The sequence below is a fragment of the Nothoprocta perdicaria genome, unplaced genomic scaffold (genome assembly GCF_003342845.1).
Source record: "Nothoprocta perdicaria isolate Ctin4 unplaced genomic scaffold, notPer1 scaffold_0, whole genome shotgun sequence".
In the NCBI taxonomy this organism is placed as follows: Eukaryota; Metazoa; Chordata; class Aves; order Tinamiformes; family Tinamidae; genus Nothoprocta; species Nothoprocta perdicaria.
Genome location: NW_020454092.1, coordinates 11,912,672 through 11,923,868, shown reverse-complemented (window position 1 = coordinate 11,923,868; position 11,197 = coordinate 11,912,672).

The window sequence follows — 11,197 nt, the reverse complement described above, 5'->3', positions numbered from 1 at the left end:
TCTCTGTAAGAACAAAACTGAGCAAAGGGACTTCCAGATACATTTGCCCAGCTTGTAGACAAAAAGTACAAACTCCTCTCAACAATTTCTAAAGAACAAGGAAGTCAATAAGAGAAATTTGACATAAACGATCTTACTCATTCAAATACTAAATGCCAGCAATTAATTAAAAGATGGTGCAGTGTATTCAAGTTTCTTCAGAGGCTCAGTCCTTCTCTAGTCCTATGTAATATGCTTCATTTCTAGAGAGCAGACAAGTTTGAATGGAGGTCTTCAAATGCTTCTCCTCCTTTTGCAATAAATATTTTTTTCAAGTGATACTTTACTAATATAGTCTATTTTCCATAAACCAAATGATAGCCTGAACTTGATTATAGCAGCAATGCACTTTTCTCTAGCTATCACTTCAAAGCAGAGAACCTGAGGTTATGTTTATTTATTACTTTGTGAACAGATATATTCTCAGCAGATGACATCTGAGGATAACATCTTGCCTTAATGGCAATTTTTCATGGCATAGAGGGTGGTAGGTTTTTTTTCACTTTCCATTTTACTCACCTTCTTGGATTTTGTGTTTGTTAGTAGTTTTTAATGCATGTATCAATACCAATCAAGCAGGTTATGCTTTTAAAGCTACATTCTCAGTCATGCCTGGGCTGAATGTATAAAAAGGCCACCTCTTCAGCCAGTAACACCAGAGACACCAGTGATTCACTGCTGTGTGAGGGGAAGTCTAATGATTTAGACACTGGTAAAATAGCCACTTACAGACTGAAAGTAAGATGAAAGTGTAATTTGTATGCTGATGTAATACACTTGTAGTGTAAGTATGGTCTGAAACACCTACAGCAGTGTCCTGGGCAAAGATGAGGGAGAAGTGGAAGAAGTGTAGGCGGGAGAAGAGATATCATTTTATAATATCATGGAATTTTGTCCGGCAGACTTGCTCAAGGAATGATGGGCTAAGTGTCACTATTTACAGGGTACACTTAAAGGTGGGACTACACTATTTGATGCCCTTTTTATTATAAAAGGGCTTGGCTTTCACTTCCTGTTGCTCTGAAAGAGAAGCAAGCCTTTTCAAGTCACTGGGTCAAATTTCAATATCATCCTGTTTATTTTTGGAATAAACTCCCATACTAGGAAGCAGGGAATTGCTGACAGCCCTAACTCAAAGCCACAGTTTTACAACCTTATTCATGTACCAGACTTGGGCTTAACTAACATACTGAAAAACATAGAGCAACTAGAACCTTTTGTAAAGCCCTTTATGCCAGTTTTCCAGCTGTTTTGAGCTTCCACAGAAGCATAAGGCAACCAAAGTCACTCCAAGAACCTGCACAGAATACACACAAATTGCCTGTCATACTACGTCAAGTCAAGAATAAACCTGTTTTTGTGCATTCTCGTTTCTATGGTAAAAGTAAGCTTAGGGCAAAGCTCTTGATGAGAATTTTGCTGGGGCGTAACTTCTTGATTTCATTCCTGGCCTTATGAAGCCATTCATAAGGCACTGTGTTTGGTGTCTTCTACGTCTCTTTTTCTCAATTAGATGATACTATTTTCATTGCTTTTTCAGGGCAAGTCTCCATTTCTTTTTAGCACTCTGCACCAAATGATAAGGTATGGGGCCTGGGGCACTTCTTCAGTTGTGCTCACTGCCAACCAAATTTAGAACCATATTACATTTCTGAGCTCTTTCTTGGAAACATATGGCTGATGGCTAAGATGTACTTACTAAATCTCTTATGAAACAGTGAATGAAATGGAAAGCTGATGCACGTGACTATTGGTTAGGCCTGAGACATAAGTTTTGGGCTTACTGTCATGATTTTGCTGTAGAATGTTTAACTTTCCAGAAAGTTTAGCTTCTTACTTCAAGAGTCACTGAACTGGGCATTGTTAAGACTTAGAGCTATTTTCTGAACTTCTCTCAGCTTGCTAATTATATGGACTTCATGCGGACAAATCCTTTATCATTTACTAACACTTTCCTGGATTAGTTATTAGTTATTATAAGTTATTAGTTATTCACTCTGGCTATAAAGGGAAATGAAGTTTTTCAGAACTATACACTGTTTTATCCAAATATCATACTTCCATGTGGTACTGTGGAGGCTTTCTTTTACAGTCATCCTTGTTGCACCTGTATCATATTTTACTTTCAATTCATTTATAACCTCACTGGGACGTACAGCTGAAAATTAAATCAAATAAATTATATTTGAATCCAAACATGGGAATTTTGTAGGCTGCCTAATGGCTCTGGCACCTAATCTGTGTTAATAGGAGACAGCCAAATTTAACATTTCCATTGATGAAGAGCAGCTACTTAGACTGCGTAGAAGGTAGCTTATATTTTTGCATGCTATTTGTTTTTCATTTATGTCTGTGCTTAAACATCCTCTTCTGTCTGTTAGTTGGGTTATAAATCTGGCCATTATAATCTCAGTGTAGACATCATTTATACCTAGAAAAGCATATCTGAAAATACATTACCTTTAAATAGCAGGATCCATCACATCTGAGCTCCCATGTCTGATAGCCAAAAAAGCTCCATTTCATTTCAGAAGAAAAATTGCTTCTGTCAAGGTAAACAGAATGCATTATCCCCTTTTAATAACCATTTTTAAGTATGCTTCTGTATTACTTTTTTCACAGCTGTATTGCAATAAACCTTAGAGTAATTGCCAGTTCTTCTAATAGATTCATTATTCTTTTGCCATAATTGCAGCCATTAAATGTCCAATTGTTGAAATTCCACTCCTACATTTACTTAGTGCTGCATTTTATAATGGGGTATGTCATTACAGCACCCCAGTGGCTACAGCTGTTGTTCAAAGCRTTTCTAATAGTCAGTGAGATCTATTTGAGATAGATGTCTGTGTTCTTGATTTTTCACAGATTCTCTGTACGCTACTGTGTGTTKTCTTTTTTTAGCTTTTTCAAAGATAGCTGCACTTAGGCACCCTTTACTGAAAGTTTAAAAACCTGACCTATTCAARAAGACATAAAGCTGTGACTATAATATTTCTAAAGCACCACTTTTTCACTTTTATGAAATGATTCATATATAACCAGGTGATGGAGCAAAGATTTAACTAAGGAAATTAACACTTATGGCTTAATGGCTTTTCAAGAATTCTGATTTATCTTTTGTCATATTAAATTTGTTGGACTTTTTTGTGTTGTAAAAGAATTCTAGCTCTAGTATTACCTATGATCATGGTAATAAAATGATCAATGTAACGCCCCTTGTCTCATTACTTGCCAGTTCCAGATAAATTAATGAGTATGCTGGAGTTTACTTATGTGAGAGGGGCTTGTTGGTTTGAAATGTTATATTTGGACCTAGTACAAAAGCTTTATTAAAAATTAGTAAAACCTTTTATAGTTATAATTCTCCCTGTAATTATTAGTACATCTCTTTCTTTTGTATACAAACAGAATAGTTTGCATTATCTAGTCTCAATTAGTCTTTTTAGAATGACACTGAAAAATTATTTTGGCACACCTATATTGCATTAGTTTATATTGTTGACAAGAATGGGGGAGATGTTTTGGAAATTGCTACTACCAGCCCTTGTCAGCCCCAATCCATATCCAGGGAAAGCTGTCACCTCATGCCCAATTTCTCTCTTTGTGAAATTATCTGGCCATTGATCATTTAGGGGCTATAACTTCATGTCACTTCTAAACTCTGTTGGGCATTATGTCATTTTTGTCACGTAGATTTCRCATTCCTCCATGTGGGTTTGATTAAAACTTCATTTGAAATGTATACRATTCAAGATCTTTACACAGCACATTTTCATTTTTAACCTCATTCTCAAGCTGTAAATGTTTCCAGTGATTAAACTAGAATTGCAGCACATACTCAAAAAATCAGTGTATCATATCTTCCATTTCATACATTATAACAAAAATCATATGGTGATATAAAATGGGAATATTTATTTATTTATTTTTAAGAGAACCCTTTTTTTTTCTGATCTAAATTCCTTCCCATATAATAGAACAACTAATAAAAATAGAAATGATAAGAAAACAATTCCCATATAGAAAAAAGAAATGATTTTTCTCTAAACATGAACAGTGGATGATAGTTAAATCTTAATGGAAAGAATATTTAATGAGGAAGGATATTGGAAACCATGTAACTGACAAAACATAGAGAAAAACATCTGATAGAGATACCTTGCACAGAAGTATTTTGGCTTTGGAGAAATGGAAGTTTGTCAAATACAAAATTAAGATAAGGTGCTAATTTGAAAATCCTTCTGAATAGTAGATCCAGGAAATGGTAGTTGTGGGAGTTAAAGTACAGAATTGCTACAGTAGGTGCCAATGAAGTTGGCATCATTGGCCAAGGCTGCTAAGCAAGTGAGGCTGAAAAATCTATACGGTCAGAGAAATCCCATGCATTACAAATGATAAAGAAATTAAAATAGTGAAATATATATGAGATTAATGTTGAGCGTACATTCCTTGTGCTGTTGGAATAACCAATGATGGGTCTAGAAGTGTTTTGGAAAATCTGTGAGTTTTGTGCCTATATTTAATAGGCAAATCTTCTGTATACTGGATGGGTGGACCTCTTTCAGGGAAGATTATTGTAAAGGTCTGGGTAAATCAGAAGAACTCTTGAGAGGTTATCAACAAGTATGATGTACAAGGAGTTCAAATATGTATTCTGCCTGTCTGGAGAGACTTCTGAAAATAGTTGCTACCTCACCAAAGCATACCTAAGAACTCCAACTAGGGCAATGACTTAACTCTACTTGGACTTCAGAGGCTTAGGAAATGACTAAATAAGGGCAATGAAATTATTCTAAGTTACATTCTATTGACCAAAGACAGATCAGAAAAAAAGGAAATCTTTTTCCCCAATGAGCATATGGTTGCGTATTATGAATATAGCGTAAATAACCTAGAACACAAGGCCTTCATAGTTGTGTTCATTAATTTTACAAGCACCACTGCAGTCATCTGATCAGTCTCTTTGGGCTGTTTTAGAAGTTTAATCCATTCCAGAAAGTCAGACAGTCCTCAAAAGTGACAGGGAAAGGGATTGAAATCAAAAGCTGTGGCAAAGCAGGAGAGAAAACATAGAACATTGTTCCTGATCAAGAAACTTGGATACAGCCATACCTGACTTAACTTAAAAGTCAAGATTTGACACTTCTTTCCTCCAAATATCTTCCCCGGGATAGTGATTCCTTTTGGCGGAAAGCCCAGAAAGCTGTCTAGCTGTAGACAGCTTAACTCTTGTTGATGTTCTCTGTGAACATTTGTCCATGTAACTGTAACTGTAGGACTGATTCTCCTCCATGTACTTGTTTATACTACCAAATAGTCTCTACTAACTCACAAAAAATTAAGAAGCAAACAGATTTTCATTACATTAAAAGTTTCACAAACAAAATCAAATCCATTAAAAAAGAGTACGTTACATATACTCAGTTAAATGTCACCAAGTAATGTGGTGAGGTAATAGAAAATACAGTGTTTTACTATTACACTGCAAGGTAAATTTATATTTCTTTTTTATAATTTTGATTAGAAATTTGTTCTTTTTTATTCATTTATACTGTCCCAAATAAAATCGAACTACGTATTTTCTGTAATAGAAATGTGCACAAAGTACAGGAGCTACATTTTGTTTTTTTATTAAACTAATACTATTACAGAAACTTTTAAGCTTTGGATGAAGAACCACATCTCAAAGACTTTACAGAATGTCAAGAACTGTTGGGTTAATGTAACAGGTTTTTAGTTGCTTGCTTTTATTCTCCAGCATATTGCTCTCACTACCCCTATTTTCCTTCAATTGATCGTAACACTAGTAATAAAACTTCACTTTACCTTAATAAAAGGAAGTAAAAGTATCTCATTTCATACATTTCTATTTCATTTTAAATAGACATTGATTACTGACCTGAAAACATGCCACCCTATATTGCTGAACCTTTCTACCTCATTTTTTCTCCTTTTGGTTTATATCCGTTGTTTACCATGATGGAATTAAACCCGGAAAACAATATAACCCCAGCCTTGAGAAGACATCTCTCTGCTGGGTCAAATACTTGGCCATAATGAAAATAGCAAAAAGAAATTAAATACATTCACCAAACAGTCAAGAACAAGAGTCTTTCTTCTCTATACTTTGTGATAAGAGATTGGCCACACCGACTTCCATCACAAAAACATTTTCATTTATAGAAGATCTTATAATTCTTGTTTTGAGTGATTGCTTTTAGATGGCACATGGCAATAAATAAGAACTTTATTTCATTTAGTGACCAGTGCTTCTGAAAGAGTGCAAGCCACCTAGAGCAGCAGAATATTGAATACATAAAACTACTATTAAAGAAGGTTAAGGCTGTGTCATAAACCATCTAAATGTTATTATTTCAAGCTCAAGCTCTTATGTTAGTGCACTGTTGGGAGAAAGGAAAGGGACACAACAGCAGGAGTGAAAGCACAGACATAGTCAGAAAAGTCACTTTAATAATGACTTTGGGATGACTTCAGCACAAAGAAGATCAGATCCACCATGGGGCTATATATTATACTCCAACAATACCAATATCAAAGTTATTCAGCTCACAAATCACAAGAGGATTTTTTCCAACTGACAGCCTAGAAGACATGAAGTTTGGCCTCATTTGCAGTGAATAAAATGGGAACAAGAGGCATAATTAGGAAACTCAAAGGTAATCTACATTTCTTCTGTCTTTTCCATCTCCATTAGTAATGAAGATTTGAATGTATTTATAGTGTTCATGCAGAACAGAAAATGGAAAGCTTCTATTAATTGCATAAATGCAGAATTGTATTAACAAGTAAAATTACAACTTAACCATTCAACAAACTGATGCCTACATACATATGGATACTGGGATACTGCCCATGCTTAAGGGCAGATTTTTGGGGGTTAAAGACTTCTTAAAGACTTATAAATATTGTAGGGAAACCATCAGTGTACTACAAGCATTTTCAATGCTGTACGTCTGCATTTCTCCCTCTGGATGAGACTTACATCTGTGTTTTAGTATTCACTAGTGATTTACATTCTCAGGAAAATTTGCATTCTTTGTCTCTTCAGAAGTCAAGAGGAAGCCTTTTCTATAGGCAGAAGCCTTTCACAGAGCTTGTCCAGAAAAAAGTCTACTGTAAATATTTTTCTAGTCCATTTTATGGGGTCCTGAGATTTCAAATCCCCATCCAGGGCTTGACCTCAAGAAATAACCCTTTGGTACTTATCCTACATACCACTTTACCTCCACATTTGACTTGCGAGTGCTCCACTTCTTTCAGCGACATTTGACTCCACGAGCTGTGCACTAGACCATTCAGTTGTTCAAGCCACTGAGTCTTTTTAATCCATACACTAAAAACAACTGTAAAAGTCCTGCCATACTTTTCAGATYATCTCGCAAAGTAATCGCCCAATCTCATAAACCACCTCCACTTCTCATAGGTGTTAGCAAAATCCTACTGAGCTCCGGCAGGTCTGTGGGCTGTAAAGACACCTCGGAGGAGGTTGTGGGAGCACAGCCTGTTCCTTCCAGCACTGCCGAGTAAATGGAAAGTTTATTAATCTCAAAGAGTGTCAACAACATTTTGATTTCTTGGGAGATGCTGACAGAATTTGGCCTATTTTGGACTGAATCAAGTTTTCAGCTTTATTTTCCTCTGGATGTGAAAAGCAAGAACTAGAGCAAATGATGCTCTGTACGTAAGGAGATAAGAATAAAAGATACCTGTCTAGCCATGCATTGGATTGTGTTTTCAGACTACTGAAAACTACTCTAGCGAAAATGGAGGAAGTACTGTTGTGCTCTTTTTGTCAAATCCCTGGATTGATTTGTTTTTAACTAGCATGCAGTGACTGAGAGGTGGCTGAAGGTATAATGGAAATTACTGCCTTGAATAGCAAAGACTAAGTAAAATAGGGCTATCCTACCCACTTGCTGCTTACCAARATAGCTTTTTAAAATACAAAAATATTTATTTTTATTTTACTTAGCTTTCTAGAAGGAGGTGAAGGCTTTTTTTCTGTTTGATAAGATAGCTGATTTGRCTGTTTCACGATCTCTGTTTTTAAAAGTTATTTCAGATAGACTTATGAATTACAAATCAACTCAATCGTTTTATTCTCTGTTTCATTTTTGAGATATAGTGATAGTGATGACTCATACAAAAAAGAACTCGCATATGTAAGTGGTTACTGGAATTGTTAATACATTCAGCAATGATTTGCTGCAACATTGGATGAAAATGTATTTATGAAAAAGATTTGTAAGGTCTCTGAGTGGGGCTCCATTTGAATAGACACTAAAAAGTTTCTTGACATATTTATATCCGATTTTATTCCAAAGTTTTGGGAAGTCTGCTCTAATTAATTTGCAGAACACTAAAAAAAATGGTTGTAAAATTTAGAGAARAGGTTGTGTTTTTTTCCATTTTTTGAAAACTTGAATTTTAAYGGATTCTGCTGGGGCCTTAGATTTGCTGAAGAAACCCATGTAAGTCAAAAGAAGAAAATATCAGTTCACATTTTCATTTAGGTTGCTTTATCTCCATCRGTTTCAATGGAGTTAACCAAGAGAAAGACTGTGATCCTGAAAACACACACGCCCATGACTTTAGCATGAATTCATAACTAACGAGACTATCTGAAGGCCAAGTGTTGTCTGCATGATTAGAACAGGCCAATCTTTACTTCTTCTTGCTTTAATACCTGGTGTAATGAAATAATAAACTTTAAGTATGTGAATGGAGCCATGAATTTAAGACATTCCTAATCTGTCTGTTTAAACTATGTGCTACTCCTTAGTTGAAATAATAGTGAGAATGAGATCTAGCTTGCAGATGTTTTTCAGTGTTTTTCTTGGGCTGCAAAGCTAGGAATATGCTTTTCCCAAGTGTTAATCAGGATTCCTTGTCATGCTCAGCTGATACAACCCAGATGAGTGTGCACCAAGTCTATCAGATAATTTGCACATTGTGTGTTCCCATTTGCAAGCATACAGAGGAGTGAACATTCAACCTAGTCGATAATAGTGTAAAAATATCAGTTATTGGTTTCATCATTTATTGACAACGTTTATCGCATATTTTAAGGAAGAAGATAATATTAAATTGAATGATTGTGTGGGTCTWCCAGATCTTACTGTCTATATTTTTTCATGCTGATATTTGAGTCTAAATAAATTGACATTATTGCATAATTCCAATAATTTTTAAATYCTATGAATTCCAAAGTTACCTAAAATTTTACCTTCTTTTAAAGCTTCAAGAACTATATTATAGGACGTGTATTAATATATTATTCTACTTTCATGTCTGAGAAATTTTTTTTTGAATCAGCTGACAAGAAGGCATAGAAACTATTCTCACAATAATTATGTTTGGAAGATACTGATAATTGTGACAGCAACACTTGTGAATATACAGCATGTGCATGACAAAAGAATGGCTTCTGCTTTCTAAGTTACCATTGGGAACAGATGAACTGTCAGAGCTTTAAATAACAAAAGTCATGTCCGCACTAGTGAGATTCCAATTAGGCGACTTTGAACACAGTCCATTTGTCAGATTTTAGGTAGCAAGCATTGCTGCAAGCCAGAAGCAAGAGACAGTTCTCTGGAGGGAAAGCTATTATTGGCATAACACATGGAAATATTCATTTGTTCTCTACAAGCTATAGCTTTTGTTTCATCAGCAAGTATGGCAGAAATCCTGGCCAAGCTTCCAGCCTAACAAGTGCAGCACAGCTTTCTTTCATCTGATTTTGATAACTGTCAGAGACAGGTAGCAGTCTCTGGCTTTTGACATTGCCAGTTCAATATAACTCAATGAAATCCCTTAAAGAGATTAAAAGACTCTGATAAGTTACACCTTTAAAAATTTTTCTCGATACATTCTGTGACTACCTGAGGGCACTATATGAATATTAATAATAATGTATAAGATAATGCAGAACTGTCTGCCAAAGTGCACAGTTTCCTCAATTTATCTGTTTTGTTTCTACTTCTGTTCTGCATCAACAGTGATTGTTGAAGTACCAGAATGGAAATGTACTTAATATTATCTATGTACAGGTTTATAGGAAGATGTCCATCAACAGAATGTGTRAGCTCCTAGAGAAACGTGGTTACAGCTGGTCATTAAAAAAACTAGTTATTAAAAAAAAGAGAAAAATATATAGACTGCAGTTAAGTAAAGTATTTAAACATAGAATTTTGATATTTTGACTTAGACTTAAGTCAGATAATATCTTAATACTTACTGGAGTATTTTGGGAACAACACATTGTGACCGAAACACTGGAAGTAATGGGAAGTAATATTTTTTTCAAAGAAAGTAGAATTCAGCTGCATTAGTTTAAAAAGCCATAAATTTTCTTTTTTTGTATGCATTCTTGTTTTACATCGAACCCTCATTTAAGTGCTGCCTCAGTTAATTGACTATTTCTTTTACTAAAGGAAAAATCTTGAAGGAAAGGAATACTCGTAAATTCTGCAATCTCCGTGAGAGTGGCTCTGAGTAGAAGCTGCACCATTGTATTCAAGTCTAAAGTAACAGTGATACCAAATATTCACATAATCATATACAGTTCACTCTGTGCCTCCTGAAAATCTTTGTGGCAGAAACTGGGCTCTGTTGTGTTATATCATCTGCATCCCATCTTTATACTTAGCACCTTAGGCTGCTTCTCTAGGGATCATGTTCACACTTACAACTTATTTAAATTGTCATTCCTTAGGGCTTGTCTCCTTGCTTGTTTATAAAGCACCTGATACTCTGGGTGCAATAATTAAAGGCATAATGGAAATCAAAATACATGGTTGTGTACCAGCTAGCTTCCATCTCAGTCGTAACACAGGATTACATGTGAAGAAAAGGAGGAGAAATAATGAATAGTTTTAAAATTCCTTTTCTCATTTATTTGACCAGATGTTCTTTATTTCAAGTTGAAGCAGGTGAACTCACTTGGTAATATAAGGTTGCTTCACTTTCAGTGAAAGACCACTCAGCTTTGGGTTTGCATGGGTGATTTTACATACTGAAGGCATCATTCAATATGTAAAAGTTTCTGCACATTTTAGTTTCACTAGTAAAGGATGCTCATTAAGAGAAATAGATCCAGATATATAAGATATTCTGAAAATAGAGTCTCCTTAAAAAA